This window comes from Marmota flaviventris, chromosome 15 (assembly GCF_047511675.1).
Source record: "Marmota flaviventris isolate mMarFla1 chromosome 15, mMarFla1.hap1, whole genome shotgun sequence".
Classification (NCBI taxonomy): domain Eukaryota; kingdom Metazoa; phylum Chordata; class Mammalia; order Rodentia; family Sciuridae; genus Marmota; species Marmota flaviventris.
Window position 1 is genome coordinate 15,562,654 of NC_092512.1, and position 25,769 is coordinate 15,588,422.

The 25,769-nt window shown below is 36.8% G+C and overlaps 1 protein-coding gene across 4 annotated transcripts in view; it reads right to left on the minus strand.

Moving 5' to 3' along the window:
• The window catches only part of Nsmce2 (NSE2 (MMS21) homolog, SMC5-SMC6 complex SUMO ligase), a 223,707-nt gene that overhangs the window by 173,476 nt on the left and 24,462 nt on the right, over positions 1-25,769 (minus strand). The gene's annotated exons all lie outside the window — the stretch shown is intronic.

A 25,769-nucleotide genomic window follows, 5' to 3' on the forward strand; every position in this document is an offset into this window, starting at 1 on the left:
TAATTTTTAAGGATACTGAGGAGATCACAAGGGAAAAGGTTAAAACAAAAAGCCATACACACCCCAAACAGATAAGAAAACAAGCCACCAAAAGTAAGAATCAATAGAAACAGATCCACAAATGTTCCAGTTATTGGAATAACCTATCAATTACAGTATGAAGCAACCGCATTTAAAAAATAAAAACATCCTCAAGAACAGGTGACTATTAAAAGTGATTGGAGGTTGGAAAAGCAAGGCAATGTTTTTAAAAGTGCTTTTAAACTGTTTCTCCCCCTCAACCCAAATAAATTTATAACTTAACAGATCAGGATAAGATAGAAAACACAGGATCATAAGAATTTGAACATTAAAAAAAAAAAAAAAGAAACTCAATGAAAATAAAGTTGAATCACTTAAATCATATTTGGGAATGTATATATTCAAACTATCCCTTTACTTTAGCTCACATAATTGTTAGTAATTCTTGTCTGCTCTGAGGAACAATATCACAGATCATTCCAGGTCATGGAGAAATGTAAAATCCATTCATTTGGCTTTTAAAATTTATCTTCCTAAACCTTTAAATTATGTTTTAATTTTATAACAATTATAAGCACAGTCATACATCTTTTGGATTTATGAATATCTCTTATATTTTAATATCCAGACTTCGCAGAGTATATATATATAGCTCAATGAGTTTTTCTTTGGGGTATGGGGTGTTTATATAACAAAAATATGTATTTCCCTACCCAAATTAATACATTTTTAACAAAATAGGGTTTGAGAAAAGTCTCAAATCATATTGTTAGACGACTAAAGCCAGTGGATTAACATTTTGAAAATGTCTGAATGTCAACAAAGGTAACATGCTGCCCAGACATTGCCAGTATCAACAAGTACACACTGCACATACATAGAATCCGTGTTAAAAATCATATTAATTGTCAGATGATCAGAAAGATAATTTTAAACCATTTATATCCTACTATAACGATATGCAACTTATATTTATAGGCATTTGGTTACATTTCAATACATGGGTTAGAAGGTTTGGTTGACCTATAGTTTTGGTTTTTTTTTTTCCACTTAAGATAATTTTTAAAAAAGGCTTCTGTTTCACAAAGCTTTATCTAATTAAAAGAAAGTTCCTTTTTTTCTTAATGGAATCAGTGCATTTTATGCATATTAGGTATTAAATTCTGAAACTGGGACTAGCTAGTAATCTGAGCAAAGACTAAGAACATAAAGTACTTTCTCAAAAGACTAATATCAGAAATGTCTCCAAATTAAACAGAAATTAATGAAAGGATCTACTGGGGGCAAAAGTCTGAAGCATAAGAAATCAAATTTAGAGGGCTAAAATCAGTGGGAATTTACATATTGTTGGCAATTTCCCTCTGGATTAAATGAATTAATTTTCTAAAGCACTCAGAATGTGCCTGAGACTTTCAAAATGCTATAAAAATATTTACAAAATAAAACAAATGGGTTGATGACTTTCATTAACAAGGTCTCACGATGCTATCAAGTCCTGAACCAAAGAGTACTTTAAAATATGAGGCCCAAGAGACCTTCCTGCAAAGGAGAAAAGGAGCAGTGGCTGTGGCAGCGTTTCATGATATGAAGAAGAAAGACTCTTTAGAGGCCAACGGTGGCCCTCAGGCAAGCTGGGCTAAGACTCTAGGCCCCAGGAGGATTGGGACCAGCTGAAGAACACAGGTGAAGAACAGTACAACCTGAGGCAACAAGGGAAGCTAAAACACCAGAAAGGATCAGGAAGGTAACCCTAAAAAGAACTGAGAATCATAGCATAGCGGGAAGTGGTGCCCAGCCAAAGAACTTCAGTCCAAGTCTCTTGGTTTGCTGTAGAGAGGGGCTGGAGAGGTGAGGCCAGAACTAGAAAAGACTCCCACAACTGTGTCTCAAAGATACAAGTCACATGAGTGTCCAATTCAAACAGTAATCTGGCACAGCCAAGTTAAGAGCATTTTTGTTATTCTTTTTGTTCTTCCTACTAACAATCCTCTGTAATACTAACCTTTTTTTTTTAAAGCTGTTTTTTGAGCATGTTTCAGAAACAACAGGCTAGAGAAGGCATAGGGAACCTGTGTGTTGCTTTACAGAAGAACTGAGGTGGGGAAAGAGAGTGTAATATTGCATAAAAAAGACAAACAGTGTCCCTGCAAACACTTGGAGACTGGGTGGAGGGCGGGGGGATGGGAGAGCTGGGGGGATAAACACAGGCAGAGTTGGCTATGGGACAGGAGTAGAGGGATGACCTGTCAGAGGCTTCCTGTCACTTCATCTGTAGTAGGCATTCCTACCATTAACATGCTCCCACTTTTTCAGAAAGCTCTTCCTGAGAATTTGCACCAAATCCAATCCTACACATCTTTCAAGGACTGAGTCCAAGGCCCACCTGCTTTAAAATTATACCAAGCTAGAAATTAACCTTTGCTTAATTTATCTTAACACGTACACTTCATGTTTGGGTGCCATGAACAATCTTGACTTTCTTGTCTGCATTTGTCTCATTTGTCCAGATTTTAATCCATTTGAGGGTAAGAACAATGCCTCGGTGTTCTTGGGATTCAACAAAGAATTATAGAATTAATTTTCCTTCAAAATTTTCTAAGGCCATTATTTCTCACAATTGAAAATTAAACTTTCAACAAACAATAAATTGTCCTACCTCAGATACTCAATTGAATTAAAATGCAAAGTGAACTTGCAATATAGACTCATTTGTTTATTATATTTTCATTGTGACTTTTTCACAAGAAAAAATGGTGGTACCAGCACTGGGGTGATAGGGGAAGCAGAATCACACAAAAGATGTTACAATTCTCAGAATGATGCCCCCAGAGAGTAAAGCATTATTATATCTCACCTATGCATGCCTGGTATTAGAGAAATTTGGTGCAGATGATAAGCATGGGAAGTGATCAGAATAATGAGATTTAAAAAACATGCATATATATATGTAATAGCTGTAGCCAACAATTAACAAACACTTTATTATGTGCCAGCACTATACTGAGAATACCATACTCACATTAAATGTTGAAGCAACATTAAGAAAGAGGTAGTTTTACAGGCACTTTACATATGGGAAAACAGAAGCAACTTGCTTAAGGTCACAAAGGTAGCAGGCAGCAGAGCCAAGCCTCTAACTCAGTTTTCTACCTGCAAAGTTTGTACATTTGCTCACTTGTGCAAAAAGGTATTGCACAAGAAGGACAAGCACCTCCAACTTCTCCAGGAATATCCAGGGAACCAAGACTCAGGAGAAAGTCAATGGCCCTGAGGCTCTGAGTTTCAGTTCAACTCCATGGCATGCCTTAACACAAAGCAAAACTTCCAAGTAGAACAATGGACAATGCCACTCCAGGGCTATCATCTGGTCCTGGAAAGCTCTTTGCAAATTCCCTAAGAGAAAACTGATAACCCAAAGAAATACTTTTATCCTTTTAGAAGAATAGCAAGCTTTTAAGGGTAAAAAGACTGCCTTTTCATATCTGTAGGGCTAATCTGAAGCACCATGAAAGCAACCCAGTCACTCACTGAATGCTAGGAGAAAAACAGTCAAGGCCAGTTGCTCAAAGGTCAAGGGTGTAGTAGGCCAAGAGCACTAGCAGCCACAGAGAATAACAGAAGCTACCGACTGACTGCCAGGTAGTAATGAAGAGTGGCCTTAGAGAAATGGCGGAGGGGAAGGGAAGAATTCTGGAAGGAATCAAGAGGCAGAGATATTTCTAAGTAGAGTTCAGAGTCAAAAATCATTTTTAAAATCTACACCTTTGACTCTCCTCCCCAAGCCAAGGAGGGTCCAATAGGTTAGGAAATCAAATTTCTTCAGTATGTCACTCTATGAGCATTTCTTTATTAGAGTCAATATTTGCTTTTGTTAATCAAATGAACTTACATGACATATCTGAACATTCATTTACAAGCCAATACATACATGGAAAAGTCAAATGGAAGGGTCTTGGGGACTCTGGGAGAACTACCACCTGGCACACTAGGAAACTGTTCTGAAAAATTAGTACAATAACAAACTAAACTACGATCACCACTTCCATCCCAACAAATCAAATCCAGAGTGCAACAATAATCCCTGATTTACATTTTAAACTTTCAGATTTCTGTAAGTATGTCCTTGCGGGGGCTATTCTTCAAACCTGTCAGTAGCCAACAGCCCCAGTGAGCATTATCCCAAACCCTAGGCCAAACCACTGTAGGCTAATGACAGTACTCCCTGAAGAACTTAGAAATGGTGTTTAGAAAGGCCACAGGATTAAATGAATCATTTAAAGGTGGTTTCTGTCTTGTTTTTTTTCCCCCCATGAAGTGGCAAATTCTAGAAAAATTAAGAATGATAATCATTGAAGGAGGGTTTCTTTTTAGACTGAAATGTTCTGACACATAATTTAAGAAGTTTCTGAATAGATGAAATTGGCCTACATATGATTTTCCTCAAGTCAAACAAACCTATAATTATGCAACTTAAGCAGCCACGCTATTCATTAGACACGTCATGTGTTATTCAATGTCAAAACGCAGTATTGTCACTATTACTATTTTTCTCAAGTCTTGAATAGGCATTAAAGGTACATGATCAATACAACATTAAGCAAAAATGGGTGATTAGGTGCTATAATCAAATTCAACTTAAAATTTATGATATCAATGAGAAGAAGAGGCTGGCTAAAGCAGGAACAAATATGAAATTATGAAGGCAAAATCAGTGCTGGCCATCTAGAATGTGGAAGGCCAGGAGAAGGGATCTGAGATAGGAAAGAGAGGAGACAAACCAGCTATTTTTACTGAGGTAGACTCAGGTAAGCCAAATTTCAGGCCTTTTGTGACTAAAAGATATAGGAAGCAAGTGGGTAGAAGGCCTGTAGTAATACAGTTATTTTCATGTAGCACAGCATGAACACATGACAGTTTGTCCAGCACCAGTTCCAACACTGCTGAAAGTCTATTCACACTTTATTTGTTCAATACAATTTTCCAAGCCACAGGCTTTTTAAAAAGCAGCAGCAGGTGGTGGAAAAGATTTTCTATCTTGGCATCCCCAACTCCAGGTGGGCCAATACTGGATCAACAGACCAATTAAACTTTTCTTCCACACGAGCAGCCAGACTGGCAAGGGATGGTAAGTAACACATTTTCTTAACCAACTATTTTAAATAGGGCCCTTCTCACAGCCTCTGCTGTCCCATGGCCGGCAGCTTACATTACAGCACACATGGAGAGAAGGCTCCTTTACTGAGACCTAGCCTTGAAGTTTTGGAAGCAGAGATAAGACAGGTCTTGCAGTACACGGTCCCTTGGGTCTTCAAGCGAACTGCCTACAGTGAACCTGACATGAAAACAAAGATTCTTCCTCCCTCTTCCTCCTAGCACAGCCACATACTTCTCTCTCTCTCTCTCTCTCTCTCTCTCTCTCTCTCTCTCTCTCTCTGTGCCACCTCCACATTCCCAGATGGCTTTTTTTCTTTCCTTTGATGTTTCCTATGATATCAGCTCAAGGTCCTTTTTAGAATCCTCTATAATTGCTAAAAAATGACCAAATACTTCATTACCTTACAATCCATAAAACATCTTCACAACTAGGATATGTGTGTACATGCACACACTAGGAAGACATGCCTTCATAACAAACTTCACCTATTTATTCCTCACCTTTATATCTCTGGTACAATTGTACAGTTTTGTCAATGACCAGGCTGTTTCCTGATATTATATCCTAAACACAAATTGCAGAATTGATGTTTTTCATTCTACAAACCATGTGTAGGCACATCTAAACAGGACCACTAACAATTAGATATAGTTGATAAAATTAACACAGTGTATTTTATTAGTGAACTACCAGACTAAAACAAGGCGGACATTTAGTGTTCTTAAGAGTTGATAACTCCAATTCAACATGACTCATATACTAAGAAGAACTGATAAACATTAAAAGTCATAAAGTACATATAGCCATTTTGCAAGAAGGAAGGAAGGAAAGGACACAGGCACTGCCTGGTTATATTTTAAATTTCTTAGAATAAAAGGGTCATAGAGTAGGAAGATCTTATTTTCTGACATAGGGAATACATATTTCCTAATCTCTTCAAATTAGAACTTGATTCTTCTATGAATAAAATATGTGTTCCTTTTGGATAAATTCAAATGATAGTATGAATCACATCTCCAATCCCTCTCCACCAAAAAAAACAAACAAACAAAAAAACACCTTCTGCTCGGAAAATTCAGCTCCAATTATCTCTAGCAACATATACCTATGTACACACCTACCTGGGTGTACGTGTGTGCGCGTGCGCATGTGTTTCCTGGCAACTTGATATTAAACAATTATTACACACTCATCAGGAGTTGAATTTAATGACTTACTCACTGCTTGAGCAATACTTAATAGAAACTTGGTTACTTCTCACTACACTGAGCTTTAAAGTCATAATTATTACTCCACACAGATATTAGTGTGGTAAAATTAAAACTGAATCTACATTTTATAATTGCCTCCCACTGGCAGTGAAGGCAGAGAGCATAACAGTGTATGCCACAGGCTAGGAAGCAGCTGGTTTCTTTACAGACACAGTGACTATGGGAGAAATTCTCAAGAAATCTTCACCTCTATAAACATCTTAGGCCGCCCACACAATTATCACGATAACACAGAGAGGGAAGTGGTACAACATAACAACTGAAAAGGCAGCTCTGGAGTCAGGTTTCATTCCAACTGGGCTATTTATTTGCTGGCTATGTAATCTGTGACAAGTCACTTCCCTAGAGTCTGTTCTCTCCTCTGTGCAATGGGTATAATTACAGTACCTAGTTCATTGTGTTGATATGAGGACTAAGTGGGATAAATGTAGGTAAAATGATAGGAACAGGGCCTGGTACGCATGAATGAAATACTGTCACTATAATTATTACAAAATTGGTAATTTATCTGTAAACGCAATTAGTCTAAATACTGAAAGTATTTTGCCCTTGGATCTAAAAAGTATCAAGTGCTGTTTGTACTAATTTCCTAAGAACCAAGTTGAACTCATAAGACTGCAATGCTCATTGAGAAGCTTTGTAAACACGATACTTCTCCCCCAGGTCAGAAAATTATTGACCTTGTAAATGCTTCTTGAGCTCTCAGTCCAAGTCCCACAGAGGGAGAAAAGCTTTCAAGCAAGGAGGAGGAGGAGCTAATACTGCTGCAGAGGACAGGTAAAGTGTAGCAGGTAGGTGAGGGCTAATCTGAACTGTGTCTTGAAGGATGAGCAAGTGGTGGTCAGCTATTCCCCAGATTGGAGTAGGGGCTACAAACAACTCATGCCTCTCTACTCTCCTCCATCGGGACTGATTTCAGAGTTAAAATAGTCAAACAAAAACACTGAGAATGAACAGAGAAAAGCATAGATTTTTAAAAGGAGCATATCTTCACTGAGTACTGTGTACCAGGCAGTCCTTTGTCACGGCAGTGTGGATTGGGCATAATTGTAGAGATAAGGACCCTGAAGCACACACAGGCTAAGTCATTCACCCAAGTCACAAAGTTAGTAAGTGGTGGAGTTATAGCTAACCTTAGGTGTGACTTAAAATTACCATGCCAGTGTCTAAACTACTACACAGAAATATAAAAACACATCTCACACAAGTCATAGAGCAGTGAATAAACTATTCTTGTCTAAAGGGATTCTCCTAAAAATCACTTCTTTTAAGAGAGAAAGGAAAAGTGAAAGAAAAAACAAAAAACTGACTGAGCTCTACCTCAGAACATCCTTCATTTTATAGACAGATGTTTCCTTAGAACATTTGTAATCTTCTATAAAACTACACCAATAAAGGCATAGTACAAAATAGTGCATAAAACAAATTCTACAATAAATTAAATTCATAAAATCATAGATCTGCCTGTTATCCAAAGCAATCTGGGCATTTACAGACTTCTTAATCTTCAAGGTTATGTCTGTCTTTAGTTAAACCTAAATGACTTTTCTACATTCTTCGTACCCATTTTCCCTGGTAAACTGAAAAGAAATAGTGAATTCAAGGTAGCAAGCAATATTTACATAGAATTTCCCATCCAACATAATTTCAATGGCTGTGGCTGCCATTTTCTCTCTGGTATTCAAGTCCTTGGCTGTACTCAAATTCTCTACAGTGAGGACAAAGGCTTGAGGAACAGAATCTGGCTTTGACTCTATTTAATACCAAAGTTCTCACAGGAATTTGTGGAAGCAAAGACAAAAGGGAATGAGGATTAAAACCTCATACAATTATTGAGAGGGTTGGCAAAGCAATCAACATGGTGCCTCAAACACAAAGAGGCAACATTAAAAAATTATTATGCTACATTAACTGTACTTTATAGTATTGCCAGTATGAATCTTCTATTTCCTAGTGTCTGCTGAATCATAGGGTTTTTCCACTCACTTTGGAAAAATGTTTTAAAATTAATAAAGCATATGATTGAAAAATTCCAATAATACAATAATATGGTGTCTCCAATTCCCAAACTCATTCCCAAAGGCAACCATTGCTATGAGGTTTTTGATGTTACAATCCCATGGGAATGTTCTATGTATAAGACATCCCCTTCTAAAAAGAACTACAGCAATTTAAATATTTATTACTGAAATAGTAGAAATAAGAAAAAAAAAAATGACTAACCCTGAGGAAAACTACTCTCAGGATGGAAATCATATTAACAATCTCTGTGCCCTACTCTTCAATAAGTACACAGGAACAGATAGAATAGTGAGTGGCTATGTCAGTTTAACATCAAAATCTCCATTCTAAAATAACAACATAAAGACAAACAAATATATCTTAGAAGAAAAAAAGTTACATATTAAAAACAAGAAAGGAGTAATGCTAAACAAAGAATAGAAAGTGATCATTAGTAGGGGGGACTTTCATTCTCTCATTCAACAAATATTCGCTGAGCATAAACCATGTACCTGGCACTCTGCAGGTGGCAGTCAATAAGGTCGATGCTGTATTTCCCCTAAAGAGCTTTCATAAATCTCTGTTCCATGTAAAATTTTCTAGAAAGCCCTTATATAACTATCTGGACTTTGGCTCTTGGTGCGATGAGAAAGTTTGCTCCACAGCTCAACAGCACGAATTATTAGAGTCTTTATAAAAGGGGCTGGTTCAGCACCTCCTAGAATGTGCCAGGCAGTGACAACAATAAATCTGAATTATTCTTTCACACATGTTAACTTATTTATACTTCATAACCTTTGCTTAGAATTATTTTATTCTCTGCTTTCTATGGTTGATGAAACTGTCGCTCTGACAGGCTAACAGATGCCACTTCGATCTCACAAGAAGAACTTGAACCCTGGTCCTCTACTCCAGAGCTACAGAAGGAAGAGCCACCTCCTGGGCCATATAGAAAGTCAACTCTCTTCCAGATCACAGTCCTTCAAAGATCAGAAGGCATATTAAACATCTCCTTCCCTGAAAATAGTTGCTTCTCAGGACAAATAAGAGTCCTCAAGTTCCCTCAACCAAGTTGACTTGCCTTCATATAAACATGTTTCATTTGTTAATTTAAAGATTAATTCTAGAATAAAAAAATAAGAATCATAGCCATGGGTATTTTGGTTTAGATATGAAGTGTTCCCCAAAAGTTCACAAATGAGACAATACAATAATAAGGAAAAAAATCCCAATAACAAATGCGACAAAATATGAATAGAAACTTCACCAATATAGTTAATACCAAATAAGCACATGAAAAGATACTCAACTTTATTGATCATTAGGAAAATCTAAAATAAAGCCAAAATTAGACACCACTGCACATCTATTACAATGGCTGGAATTAAAAAGACTGCCTGCTCCAGGTGTGGGCAAGGATGTAGAATGACTACATTTTCCTTATACCTCATATAATTCCTAATTTTCAGACAACTATATTATTTAAAAAGTACATTTAATCTAAACCACATGTAATATAATTTATTCTTACCACAATGACTTGGAAAGACTTCATACTATGTCTTAGTGTTATCACTAAGATTTTTACGTAAAGTATGGAAACATTAATCTAATCAGTAGAAAATGTTTATAAAAAAATCAGAAATCACTTTAGTCTATAATCACCTCACCTGAGTATGACTGCTTTTTATTATTTGTTTCTCTAATCCAGTGGTTCTCAAAGTGTGATCAGCAGACAGACCAGTAGCATCTGTGAACTTGCTAGCAATACAAATTATGAAGTCCCACATCTGGGGGTACAGTCATTTGAATTTGAACAAGCTCCCCGGGCATGGGAAACTTGAGACCCACTGTTCTAATATATGGTTTAAAGTTATAAATTGTGTTTTCTCCGAGATTCTTTCTGAATTCACAGAATTTTAAGGCAAAAAGGAGCAAATCAATGTTTCCAGCAAATCCAGAACTGATTCAATCAGCTGTTTCCCCATTTTTACACTCCTAAATTATTTTAAGCTTTTACTGAGCTAGAAAACCAAAACTGAATGTAAGGACCCATAAATAAATGCTTTCTACAAAAGTGTTTGTTTTAAAATAGGCTTTTCTACTTAAATATCCCATTTACTCACATCTATTTTTGAAATTGCACCCAACGTTCCTCCAAAATTTACTAATTGGCATCTAATTTTAGCTACAATTTGTCCTCTTCCAGTGAGCATCTGTGCAACTTTTAATTAGGTTCATCTAAATGGGATGAATGTTTTAAATCTAGTTAATAAATTTCTTACATGCTTCACCAAGATACTGAAGATAGAAACAGAATGAAAGTGGAAATAGTATCAGGCTGAATCAGAACATCTGGGACTGTCAATAATTTCCTCTGAGGCTTTGGGTTAGTAACTTAATATTTCTGGAGTGCAATTCCCTCATTTTAAAGAGGGCCTCGGAGTAGATGACCAAGGAAGTTAATTTCAAGCCCAAAGATGTATAAATCTGCTAGCATATTTTCACATTCATGTGACATTGCTAAATTACTTGAAATATTTTATCTATTCTTAAGATTCAGGAACCTTGCTATCACACTACTTCCTAGACAACTGAACAAAGAATATGAACATACATTTTTTTTAATTGCTAAAGTACCAAAATGGCAGTGGGATTTTAAGTCTCTTATTCTTTCCTGGATCAGTTAATTTATCTATTCTTTCTTGGATCAGTTAGTTTATCATATTTTATATGGAGATGCAGAGCATAAATCCCCCAAAACTTTGCTTTCATACTGTCAATAACAATGTGGCTCTGGAGGTAGATCACCTGTGTTTGAATTCTGGATCTCCCACTTAAGAACTCATTGTGATCTTGGACGAATTATTTAAACTTCCTTTTTTCCTACCTTCCATTCAGAGAGGATAATAATAATATCTTCTTCCACAAATTAAATGAGAGAATTGATAAATAGCATGTAGCACAGAGTCCAGCATGAAATAAACAATAAATATTAAAAATGTTAACTATTATTATTTGTAATGTTGATTTTCTAACCATAAGGTACCAGAACCGATGTGCAATTCAATTTAGTAAACAGGATAACCTACTCGTGCAAGGCACTTCATCATTTGAAGTACAAAGCTAGGGTCCTCAAGATATATCAGAATTACTTGGGAAGTCTGCTTCAAACGCAGGTTCCTGAGCTCTACTTAAAGTAAGTATCCCAGGTGTTTCTAAGGAAAAAAGAAGATAGTGTGAGAAATCTCTCTGTAGGAGTTTCAAAGAGACAGAACATATGCCCTCAAATACTTAAAAATCTCCAAGCACTTTTCTCATTACTCACTATAGCTACACAGAGCCACAGTGTTGGCCAAGCACCACACACATCTTCCACAGCCCTTCCATTGAGATTCCATCTGCCATCACTTGAAGTTCCAGTGTATCCTGATGCAATGACCTAACTTGGCTCTTGGCTTTATACATGACATCTGCCAAATAAAAACCCAAGCACCATTAAGCTCTTGATTACTGAATGTTCCTGATACAAGGATTAATCCTGACTCCTAAAAACAGAAAAACTTACTCTGATTGCTGACCCATGAAGCTGCCTGTGGCCTCACTCACAGTCCTGATCTCAGCCTTGCATGTACAAACACCAGCATGCCTTCCATGTGTATATTTTCAATTGCAATGTGTCAAAACCCAAAAACTGTTACTCATGAAGAACTTCAGCGCAAACAAAATAGCAACAATTACGGATTAGGGGTCTGGGAGAGAATGTGGACTATGAAAAAAAGAATTTAACTGCATTATAAATGTATGTCAAGTCTCCTTGAAAGATACGGCTGGGGATAGACCAAAGTAACCTTAGAAATGTGTTTTGAGCTGTGCACGGTATTGTACACCTGTAATTCCAGCAGCTCGGGCGGCTGAGGCAGGAGGATCAAGAGTTCAAAGCCAGCCTGAGCAGTTCAGCAAGCCCCTAAACAACTCATCAAAACCCTGTCTCTAAATAAAATATAAAAAGGAGCTGGGGATGTAGCTCAGTGGTTAAGTGCCCCTGGGTTCAATCCCTGGAACCAAAAAACAAAAGGAAAGAAAGAAATGTGTTTTCACCAAAAACTGTGAAAGTAAAGGCAAAAACAACTCCACATAAACCCTGTGAGCTAGCTGAAGCTGTCTGTCACAGAGAGAAGGGTTCATAATTCTGAATATGCTTCACTTGTGTACTGGATTCAAAGCAGTAAGTGGATGGTAGATGGCAGGAGCCAAGTTTCTTGATTTTGGAGAGAGAAGTTATAGAAAAGCAAAGGGAAAAGAACAAATTTTAACCATGGAGTACTAGATTACTTACTATGGGTTACCTTAATATGGGTCCAGATGGAAAGACACAAACAACTAACATTCCTGTACACACACACATTGGTAAACATGCACAAACTTTTTACCTTTGTCTGCTGAAAGCAGGACATTCTGGTGGCAGCAAGCCCACCCAGAGACAGGATCCTAGTTTCTAAATATCATTTTCCATTAAAAAGAACCAGAGAAACTTGAAGAAATAACTGATTCTGGGGCAGAGACAGAAAAAATACAATCCTTTATAGAATCCCAAATAACTTACATGGTCACTCATCACCCCAGGAGGTGGAACTTAGTTTTAGCTCCCTCCCTTGAGTGTGGGTGGAATTAATGACTTGCTTCCAAAAAACAAAATGTAGGGCGGGGTGGGGGGGGGGAGCCCCGCAGGGGATATTTATACAAAGAAACCTGACAAACATTACTGGGGCATGATTATCGGGGTTAACATGACAGTCATATGGATAACATCAAGTTCCCAATACAATGTGATGAGAAGGGCACTTGACCTCTGTGGCGTGTTTTCCAAAAACCCATATCCCCATCTAATCATAAGAAAAACATTAGATCAACTACAATTGAGGAATATTCTACAAAATACCTAACGAGAATTCCTCAAAACTGTCAAGGTTATAAAAAACAAGAGTGAAGCAGCCTACAAAGCTACTACAGAAACAATGACTAATGCAATGTGGTATCCTGGATTGGATCCTAGACAATGTCTTTAAAAAGAACATCTGCAATATCCAAATAAAATATGGAGTTTAACCTTTCATTTAGTCAACAGTAATACATCAATGTTGTTTCTTAGTTTTGACAAATGTACTGTGGCAATTTAAGATTTTAACAATTGGGGTGAGGGCAGAGGGGACTCCCCATACTATCTGCAACCTTTTTAAATCTAACATCATTCCAAAATAAAAAGCCCATTTATTAAAAAAAAAAAAATGAGGTGAGAGACTGCAAAAGGAGATACAGCTGCATTTAGAAAAGTCTAAATGATTTTTAAAATAATTCTTAATGCTGATATTTAGTATAAAGAATTTTACTTGCACAAAAATAAGGCATTGGTTAGACATTTTTCCACCAATGGTCCCTCAGTATTCAGAGTACCAATATCTCTTTCACATGCAAGTGTGCATGCGCACGCGCACACAGTCAAAATCTTTGCCTAACACCACCTTTGAAATGAAAAGATTAAGCCTGGAACATTGGGGTGTGCCTGTAGTCCTAGCTATCTCAGATGTTGAGGACAGGAAGATTGCTTGAGCCCAGGAGCTTGAGGTCAGCCTGGTCTCATTATGAGACCCCATCTCAGAGAGGAAGTGGAGGAAAAGAAAAAGATTAAATAGAATCAGGTTGGACTGTGACAAATAAACTGAAGCAGGTATAAAGAAATGCTTCTAATAACTAGTTATACCATCTTAGACAAGATACCTCATTTCTCTCTGGGCCTCAGTTCCTGGTCTTTAATAGAAGGAGATTAAGAAAGGTGTTCAAGCATCCTCTCAGGGAAAAGGTACAATAGTCCACAAAGGTGACTATCAACTTCCTTAAAACCTTATTCTGCACCTTTACCAAACCCTTCAGCATCTCAAAGAAGACTCAAGCCCTCTTTTCAAACTTCATGCACTCACCCTAAGAAGCAAAATCATTCTCCAGCTTTAATACCCTTGTACAGCTTATTTTCAAATCTTTATCAAATACAAACTGCTTACTGTCACCTCCACTTGGCAACATGTCTAAAACTGAACTTATTTCCCTTCCAAAATGTGTTCCTGTCCCAAGTTCATCTGTGGTAGGAATAATAATGGTCCCTGCAAAGATGTCCATGTCCTAATCCCCAACACTGTGCACATGCGATGTTACATGGAAAGTTGCATACAAAAGAAAGACTGCTTATCAGCTCACCTTGGTACAGAAGATGGCTCAGGATTACTCAGGGGACCTGACAGAATCACAAGGTCTTTATTAGTAAAAGAGAAAAGCAGGATTGTCAAAGTCATAGTGACAAATGATGAGAAACTTGACCAACCATTGCCAGCTTTGAAGACAGGCTATGAGTCAAGGAACCTGAGTAGCCTCCAGAAGTTAGAAAAAGCAAGAAAACTATGGTCTCTCCAGAAGGAAAGAGCCCTGATGACATCTTGATTTTAGCTCTTATAATCCCAAACAGGTGCCATCTTAATCGACAGCACATGGAACAGAAGAACCTCCTGGGTTAGTTCAGTTAACAGACTGAATCATGAGACATTTTAAAAAATTTAAAAAAAACAACTTGTAGCTTTACAACACAAATTTTGGGGTGGTTTGTTCTGTAGCAATACAACATGTAACAACATGAATGAATTTGGGTAACAGCATGAATTCAGATCCCACTTCTGGTTCCAATTTCATTACTATTACTTAGCAAATTATCCCAATAAGCTGCATCTCTTCATTTGAGAAAGAACATATATGCATATCGGTAGGAGGACTTGCCCAGGGCCATCATTGGAGCACACAGTAAATACTCAGTACCTCCAATAAATGTATGTCTTGATCCACATCCCCAGTCTTTTTTTTTTTAAAGACAGGGTCTTGCTAAGTTGCTAAGGTTGGCCTCAAATTTGCAATCCTCCTGCCTCAACCTCCCAAATCACTGGGAGTACAGCATGTGTCCCATGTCTGGCTCCAGATTCAGATTTAAAATGTGATTTTTGTGAAAAAGAGAAGGTAATGTGTCACTTGTTAAATTGTGACAGATAATACACATTTCAGTAAATTTTTGCAAAAATTCACTGGGAAAATCTGTCCACAAGGTATTAACTGGAACCAATCAAAACCATTTATAAAACATAGAACAACAGTATATTAAAATCCCTATTCAAAAACAATCCCTATTCACACAGCAGTCACTCACCTTGTGCTGTGACAATATTAAAATGGAAGGAGCAGACCATGTGAAGGATTTTGTTTATATGTTGAGAGAGGTTTCCACTGGTGACATGGTCAAGAATAATGGATGAAAAGCAAAAATAGTATCACTGGAGTGAAGATGTAAATATGTTAATATATGAATAAAAACAAATTATTAAAACATATAATCCAGTAACCAAAGAGGAAAGAAACTGCTTTACAGCTGAACTCCTGAAATACCTATTAGACTATGTGGTTTTCTTTCACATCCACTTGGATCTAAAGATTTCTGGCCATTACAGAGATTTGATACACAATTCTGGTGGAGTCAGTATCTGAACTACTATTTGTATTTTGTTTTCCAATCATTTAACTACCTGACAAAGGCACATAGAGCACTCTGGAAATTGTAAAATTAAAAACAAGTCATAGATAACATCATTATCCATTTCAGTATTATCCAGTTTCATTCAAAGACTCAAAAATGCTCAGAAGCTTGGCACTGAGAGAACAAAGATGAGGTACAGGGTAATTCTTTCAAACTCCACAAAATCCAGAACTACCTAAGAACTGTGGAAGGTTCCATTTCAAGAGAACACCAAGAGAAAGCTCTAAAAACTGCACCTTCTAAGTGTTATATAAGCCCTCTTTGTTAAATGGTTTAAACATCTATTTTAGTCTCTCCCACAGGAGTGCTAATCTTTTTTGCTTGAAATTAAATCCCATACCAATTTTGTGAAACCTGAAAATATTACTACTTCTTAAATGTCATTTTTTCCTGTTAAGATAATGCCCCCCCACACACACACCAACACACGTCCCTCACTAACATGAAGTTTCAGCAACCTCAACACACATTTTCAATGCCATTTCCCATCCCAATAGTAAGACACACACTTTAAAGTTGTTTTTCCACTAATTTCATTTATAACCAAAACAAGAGTTTACAGGCTGATAGACCCAGGTTAGAAGTAAATTCTGCACAACAAAACATAACTGTTTCAAACCAGGAACAACCATGAAGGGGACATTGTCCAAATTTTACATATAAGAAAGAGGAAGCACAAAGAAGTAAAGTAACTGGTTCAAACTCGCACAAGCTAATGAACAGCAGAACTTGCATTCTCATGGCTGCCTGTACTTGTACAAAATCAATTCTAAACCAAAAGTTCCAAAGGATCCATTTCTCTCAACTGCAAAGGGTCTAAATAATTGTGAAAAAAGCAAAACAAACTAGTAAAATATGAATGTGATATGCCACACATAATGAAAAGCATTTTATGCATGTTATTTAATTCTCACATCAATCTTAAATAAGGAAGAAATAAGGGGGATGTTGGGATGCACGTAGTTAAATGCTCACTAGATATTAGCTGCTATCTCACAATATTATCCCCATTTCACAAATAAGAAAAGAAAAAAGGTCACGTTATTCCAAGTAGCAGAGACGAGTTTGAACCTAATAACTGGAATCTAGAACTGGATTTAAAAACTCAAAGTTATTTTGGCCTGCCCAAAATTAACTAGGCTGTTCTCTTTGCCAAAAGGGAGAGAAAGAAGGAACCCAAAAGCAGTCATAGCTTTCCTATATCATGAGATGTGCAATAGCTTCTTGAGACAGGAAGTGCTACAGCTAAAACATGAGGTAGAGAGAGTCCTGGAAAGGGCCAAACTAAAGTTAACCTGCAACCTGAACCACCTGCAGTTCCTGAGTCAGCCAAGTTCTGGAAACAATTCCTTCTGGTTCTCACACCTTTCTGTTCATCTTGTGAGCAAAGACACCAACTGTCCTTTTGCTCCAGAATATCTTTTCAAGGATGTTTGCATATGAACAAACCTTACTGTCTCCTTGCAGAGAAGAGGGTAAAATAATGGAGATAATGACTTCCTCCAGGGTGAAAGGCAGGCAGGATTACAGCCCATTACAAAAATCTGGATGCCATAAGCCCAAGGCTCCTCAGCTATGACACAAACCCTCTGCAACATCTCCCTGGACCCTTCCATATCACCCGTTGAGGGTAGCAAGGCAAATCACAACATTTGGACCACATGACCTACAAGAAGCACTAAAGGCCTTTATCTCTAACCCAGAAGCCTCCTATCTTTTGCCAGCATCCACAAAAATGGCAGATTAACTTGTTAGCTTTCATTTAGAGTAAAATCTCAGCCCCTTCATAAACCTTGACAACAAGCTATTCACTCCTCATCTTTGGTTCCCTCAGAAATACCCTCTTCCATATATATATATATATATATATATATATATATATATATATATATACACACACACACACCCATATATATATACACACACACACATACACACACACAAAAATAAAATAAAATAAAAATAAAGAAATATCCTCTTCCACTACCTTCTCCTACTTTTCAGGGAGTAACGGCTCCTCTTTAATATCATCATCTTCTGCATGAAATTTCTCCTACAGATCCTCAGCCAGAATTGACTGCTGACTCCCTGGTGTCCCCAGTGTTTCCTGCAAATAGGTTTACATCACAGCAACTTTACAGCTTCATTCCACCTGCTTATTTATGTGTTGTGCCAGTTATCAGTTAATTGCCTGTCAGCTCAAAATTCACCCTTCAATGCACATAATGGATGGGACTGCTTTAAGCATGATGTTAAGCTTTCTCAATAGAGGAGCTAAAAGGAAACTTCAGGAGAAAGGAGCTCTACAGCTAACATGAGATACTTAATAATGCAAGATGGGATGCCCTAAGATCAGAAATAAGGTAAGAATGCCTGCTCTTATCATTTCTAGTATACTCAACACTGTACTATGGATTCTAGCCTAGGCTATTAGGTTAAAAAATAAAAATACACAATGGACACTTGGATTGGAAAATAAGAAATAAAACTATCCCTATTCACAGATGACATGATATTGTATACAGAAAATCCTGAGGAATCCACTAAAAAAAAAAAAAGGTTACATGATACAGGACTGATCCTACAGCATCTTTATACACTTGCAATGCATAATCTGAAAATGAAAATTTTAAAATTCCATTTATAATAGCATCAAAAAGAATAAAATGAATACATTTAACAAAAATAGTACAGAATGTATACTCTGAAAACTACAAAACACTGTTTAAAGGAATTAAAGAACATCTAAATATATGGGAAAAAATTTTACAGTCATGGATCAGAATATTTAATATTGTTAGAATGGTAATAATACTCTCCCAAACTGACTACTATTTCATGCAATCCCCTCAGAATCCCAGCTGACTTCTTTGTGCAAAATAAGCTGATCCTAAAATACATATAGAACCAAAAGGGACTAGAATACCCCAAAAAAAATCTTGAAAAAGAACAAATTTGAAGGACTAAGATTTTCCAATTTCAAAGCCTAATTACAAAGTAATTGCAACAAGGCAGTGGTGGTACAGGCATAAAGAAAGGTATTCAGAATTCCATTCACGGAAGAGAATGGAGAGTCTAAAACCAAACTCAATGTCAATGGCCAGCTGATTTCAACACTCAATTAAGGTCTTTCAGTGGGGAAAAAATAGTGAGACAACTGGATAGCCTTGTGAAAAAAAAGTAGAATTGGACACATCCCTCAAACCATATATAAAAATTTATTCAAAATTACTCTCGGGGCTGGGGTTGTGGCTCAGTGGTAGAGTGCGCGCCTCGCACATGTGAGATCCTGGGTTCGATCCTCAGGACCACATAGAAATAAATTTAAAAAAAAAGATATTGTGCCCATGTATAACTAAAAAAATATTTTTAAAAAATTAATCTCAATGTAGTGTTTAAAACTATAAAACTCTCACAAAAAATTGGGGTTAATATGTATGATCTTCTATTTGAAAAGAGATTCTCAGATATGACATCAAAAACATAAATAACAACAAAAAAAGTACACCTCATTAAAAATATCTATGCTTCAACACTAATAAGATGGTAAAATCCAACATACACAATGGGGAAAAATATCTGTAAGTCATATATTTATAAAGGACACATGTAGAATATATAAAGAATTTGTACATCTGAATTTTAAAATGGGCAAAGAATCTGAATAGACATTTTTCAAAAGATATACTATTGGCCAGTAAGCACTTGACATCACTGTCACAATGGGCAAAAGGTGCAACTTATGCAATCCAGGGGGAGAAATAAAGAATATCCTCACGCTTCTGCCCTTTCCAATGTTTTATTCACTCAAATCACTGAATACAATTTCACTCTATAGGCTAATGCTAGACACTGCAATAGACATTATCAATTCACAGTAAACAATTCTAGATTAATTCTAAGCACTGCAAAAACACTTAATCATGACAGACATTCCCTCTGCGTGCTAAGTTCAAGTGTTCATCAAAAGTCTCAAGCCTTAGGCTTTAAGTCCAGCAGATTAAGATGCACACTCACTTAGACCCCTTAGGCTTTAAGTCCAGCAGATTAAGATGCACACTCACTTAGACCGTGGTGATCAGGTCCATACCAAGGCAGACTTCTCCTGGGGTGGAACAGACAGCTGGCTGAGGAGGTGGTTCTAGGAAGGGGAAGGGCTCTCACCAGGGTCAAAATGTGGGTGTAGAGTTTGAGAAAGGTGAGAACAACACAGAGGTTTAGGCAGATGACAAGAGTTGGGATGTCAGTCCAGGTCCTCATCAGGCTCTCAGGCATGTGTGCATCAGTGTCGGCAGGTTGAATATCTGTTCATTTGCTCCATTATTTATACTAAAATTTGGGGCTTTTGCCCCCCACCCCTTAATCCTTATCAGCTACCACCAGATTTCTCAGGGATATCATTTACCCTGCAGTTAAAACATCTGGTCTGGTGGTCCCCACCCTGATCTTTTTGCCTTTCTCTCTTACCAGGTGAGGACAGCCTGCCAGAGGCTTCACTCTGAGTTTATCAGGGTGGGGGAAGTGACTTGTTTGTGTCTGAGGGCCATACTGGAGGTCTCTGTTAGATGTGCCTGGTAAGACTGCAGGTTTCAAACTAGAGTTTTTAAAATGGAGTTGCTTAGGCTCAGGCCTAAGGCCATCCTAACAATCACTAATCTTATGGGAAATACAAATCAAAACCATAATAAGATTATAGCATGTACATGAATGTTAAAGCCAATAATAGCTAAACAATAATTTATTAATAACAACAGCCCAATGTCCATCATCTAGTAGATATACAAAATGTGCTATATCCATACAATAGAATATTATTCAACCATAGCAAGAAATTGAAGGACTAATAGGTGCTGCAACATGAATGAACCTCAAAAACACTGAGCTGAGGGAAAGAAGTCCATCACAAAAGACCACATATTATGATTATTATGATCCATCTACATGAAATGTCCAGAAGAGGCAGCTATAACCATAAAAGCATATCAGTGGCCCCTTAGGGTTGGGGAAATTGGAGAATAGAAAGGTGATAACTAAAAGGCATGGGATTTTTTTTTTTTTCCCCTCAGTGATAGAACCCACGGCATCCTGCATGCTAGGCAAACTCTCTACCATCAAGCCCCTGGAGTTTCTTTTTTTGAAGTGACAAAAATGATCTAAAATTGACTGTGGTGATACCTATGAATATTCTCAAAAACTTCTAAAATTGTACTATTTAGACAGGTGAATAATATATCAATTATACCTCAATAAAGTAATTTTAAAGTCACCAAATGGATAAAAGAAAAATCAGAGACAGTGATTACCTGGGAGAGATTAAAAAGAAAACTTGCTTAAAGAAAGAAAGACCTCATCAAGAAGAATATATAAGGTGATAAACACCAAATTAATTCTCTACTGAAATTTCATTATAGCAAAATTGCACCCCACAATGAGGGATTCTTTACTTAATGCACTAAACTTAATCAATACCTGTATAAACGAAGCAGGTGGTACTGCAAAGGACATATTAACACACAAAGGGCATACCCAAGTGTGTTTTGAGTGTGCACTCTCAAGCACATGCCCACACACAAGCACGTGTTCAGTCTGGCAACACAGAAGCTATTCTGGTTTTGACTACTATCTCAATCAAATTAAACTTCATGACTTCAGGAAAGTCACAACTCCTGTGAGTTTCAGCTTTCTAGTCTGTCAAATGCCTAACCATGTTTTCACAGGACTGATAGGAAAGAAAGTATCTATAATAAGATCTATACATTTGTGAAGGATATTTTCATATCTATATATTTCTAGTAAAAATATAATTATCAGATAAAATTAAGTATTGTAGAACTAAGAAAATATAAAGGGCTTTTGGAAAAGAGGTAATCAAAATATATAAACTTCAATATAGAAGTATCTGATTTTATAAATTATATTCCATGCTTTTATGTAAAAATGAATCCTAATATTATATATAACTAAAAAGAATCAATAAAAAAGAAACATCTGACTCTAAAGATTTTTCAGTAATTCATAACAGTGAAATATATATAATTCCAAAAACCATTTCTGCTATCTTCTCCATAATCCCTTCCCAGATATCACTTTCTATTTTGACTTTGTAAAATTTAGACCCATCCATAGCTTTACAGATATAAGAAGAGATATCATCATAGGATGGCTTTTACATGGACCAGGGACCAATCAGTAAAGTACAACCCACTAATTACGCCATTTGTATATATATTGCTGTTGGCTACTTTGGAACAAAGTGGCAGAGGAGAGTAGTCTAATAGAGACGGTATGGAATACAATGTCAAAACTTGGTTGGAAAACAGGGCATTATTAACTGGACTTTTCTAACCCCTTTGTAGAGTAGTAGAGTTTCAGACTTAAAGACAAAGGAATGCAAAGAAGTGCTCTATTGTTTTGATGGATGAATGCACAGTAAACATAGAGGAACCAAACAAGAGATCATTTGGATCAGAGGAGAATGTCTAGGAAAAAGATGACACTGAAACTTGACTTGAAAGAAGAACAGATGCCCTCCAAGTACTCAACAAGGAGAGGGCATTCCAGGGAGAGCAAGTCATGTAACAAGAGGTTTACAGAGCACATACTGGTGACACTCAGACCCAGCCTCCACCACTGCGGTATATACAGTGTCGGAAGGGGGGAACTGGTGACATCATGAACATTCTTATTAACTATGCTCAGTGGTTTAAAATGGGTGCAGAAATTAATAACTACCATTTGGGGGAAGTAAATGGCAATGCTTCAGTCATAGGTAGAGAAATGATCAAAGTTAGATGATCTATGAAGACAATTCATGGTAATCAAGATTTATAAATATGGACCTAGAAAAGGCCTTTTTAAAAGTTTAGTAGAGAAACCATGTAAGTCAATCATGAGAATTTGTAGACTCTCCAAAGTGCTTTAACGAGAAACTCTCTGCTGTGGGTGGAATGATGGCAGATCTCTGTAAAGCTCTGCCATCTCTCTAGTGTACAGCAGTGTGGGCCAATACTGAGTAGAGAAGAGGACTTATCTTAGAGCTCACTGCAAATGAAAAGGGCTAAGTTATAAAGGATGATGGGTTGAAAAAATAGTAAGTAACTAAAAATGTACATTTCTAATATACTGGAAATAGATTATTGTGGTTATAAAAGAAAAACCTCCTTTTGAGGGGGAGTATACTGTTTTTAATTGACCTGAAGGTTAATTATGTTACCTATCTACCTCCAGTATTGTTGTACAAGTTAGATGAATGAAAACACATAAAGCATTCAGAACATACGAGGCACACAAAAAGTACTGAGTGTTGGCTATTAATAGGCTGTCCACTAAGGAGAGTAGACAAAAGACATTTATGTGCTAGATACAGAATCAGGTTGTTAGGTCATAAAGTAAAAGGTCGTTCACTGGTTCCTGTCTGGGACAGTCTCATAACCTCATGTGAACATGTCACTTATAACCATGTAGTTCTTATCTTTGCATGTAAACATATTTGTCTTATCTGCAAAGCAAATTATTAGCCTTTTGAGGGCACAGGTCAAATAAATAATTGGTTAACATAAAGTGCTAACAATCCCCAAAACTATGAAAACTAAACAAATCCATATAAATGTTTTGAATCAGTATTATACAGGTAAGGGGAAAAAAATGCCCTTGTCCAAGGACCGACCACAAGTAGAGGAAAGCTAAATCTGTTTTCAAGTAAATGCCACCACTGCTGCCACCACCAGTTATGGAGAAAAGTAAGTGACTTTTAAAAATATTTTCCCCTCCTTGAGCCACAGGCACTGCCCATGACTTCTCACCCCATGAAACTCTTTCAGCCAACATTTCTTTCTCCTCACTTATTTAGCTACAACTTATTCCAAATCAGACTCTGCAACAGTTGTCATACATACAAAGGGGTTAAAAAAAAGATGGCTACCAACTCATCTTTTGATAAATTAAAGAGACACTATGAAACTGATGAAAATGACTATGTATCATTTTTAAGTTAACCATTATTATGTCAGATAAGCACTCTAGTGAAGAGGGAGAGCAGATACAAAAGTGAACAGACCTTCCTTTCAACCTTAGTTTAGGCATATGCACTGGATTCTACAAGGTCTTCAAAAAGAAATTCATACAATGACTCTGCCGCTTGCAACTTGGTCACATGCAAAAATGAAGCAAGAAGCACATCTGTTTGGAGCTGGCCCCAAATGCCTCCAGTCCATCTCCAAACTAGGTTCATAACTCCCACCCACAGAGAGAAAGCCAGTGCCTGAGGCAGCGCCCAGGGACAAGCAAATTAGCATTTCCAAGGTCAATTGCTGACAGGCTTAATTGTTTACAGCAACTAGAGTATGCTGGCTGCTGAAGCCCAGTTCTAACCTTGCCTGGCTTGCCCAATACCATAAGAAACTAATTTACCACATCAGTTACAAAATATGAAAGTGCTGTAAATGTGGATTCAAATTAACATATGACATTTCATACAGATGCAAATATTAACAGGATCCCCCAGAAGCACATCATTTTTCGTTTTAAGCTAGCTAAACCATTTTGGGAAAAACCTAAAATACCAACCACATTAGTGGTAGAGAAGCAACAAGTCCAAAAGAAATCAATAGATCATCTCATTTTACCAACTAGTTTGATTTGAATACTCACCAAATTGCTAAAAAGTTGCAAACTAATTGATTTGGCTTCCCCTACAATTTCTTGCCTTTCTCTGATAGTGTCAAAGAAAAATAAAATAACCTATGTGCCTGCTGTTGTGCAGTAGCCATTTGTCACATGAAGCTATTAAGCACAGGAAATGTGCCTGATCAAGGTTCAGCTGCACTGCAAGTTTTGATTTTTGTAATCCCGCCCCACAACAGACCATCAAAATAACTCATTAGTCACTTTTAATATTGATTACATGTTGAAATATTTTAGATATACTAAGTTTAAAAAAATACTAAAATTAATTTATTCTCTTCTTACCTTTTGTAATGAGGACAAGTAGAAAATTTTTAATTACATGGGTGGCTAACATTTTTATTGGACAGCACTGCTATACATAAATAATGCTTTCCTTTTATATGTATTACCAATAGATAATTTCACTTATAACACACAGAAAGAAGATGGAGAAAGAATAAGTCTAGATAGTAAAATAATTTTCAGAATATTTTTTAAATATTTATTTTTTACTTATATGTGGACACAGTATATTTATTTTATTTTATGTGGTGCTGAGGATCGAACCCAGTGCCTCATGCATGCTAGACGAGTGCTCTACCTCTGAGCCACAACCCTAGCCCCTAATTTTTAGAATAATTAAATTGGTTTCCACTATGTTAACTATGAACCCAACATTCTGCTTTACCACAAGACATAAAATTTTGTCTTCTCCAAAGGAACCTGATTTTTCAAAAATGACCTAAAGTCTGTGATATTTCTGCTTAGCATTAAGCTAGTCTCAATTATTGCCATATTGCTAGTCCATTTTTCAAATCTGACTGTGTAACTCCTATTTATTTTCTGTAGTAGTCATTTTCATACCCTGTTAGGTCACTGAAACCAAACCCAAGCCTCTACTCCAAAGATAAAAAAGCAGAACCAACAAAAAAGATTACCTCCAAGAGTCTAGAAAAACCCAGATGGTACTCAGATACCATGCATACTGTTTTAAAAACCAAAAAGTGACTCATTAAGTATTTCAAAAAGT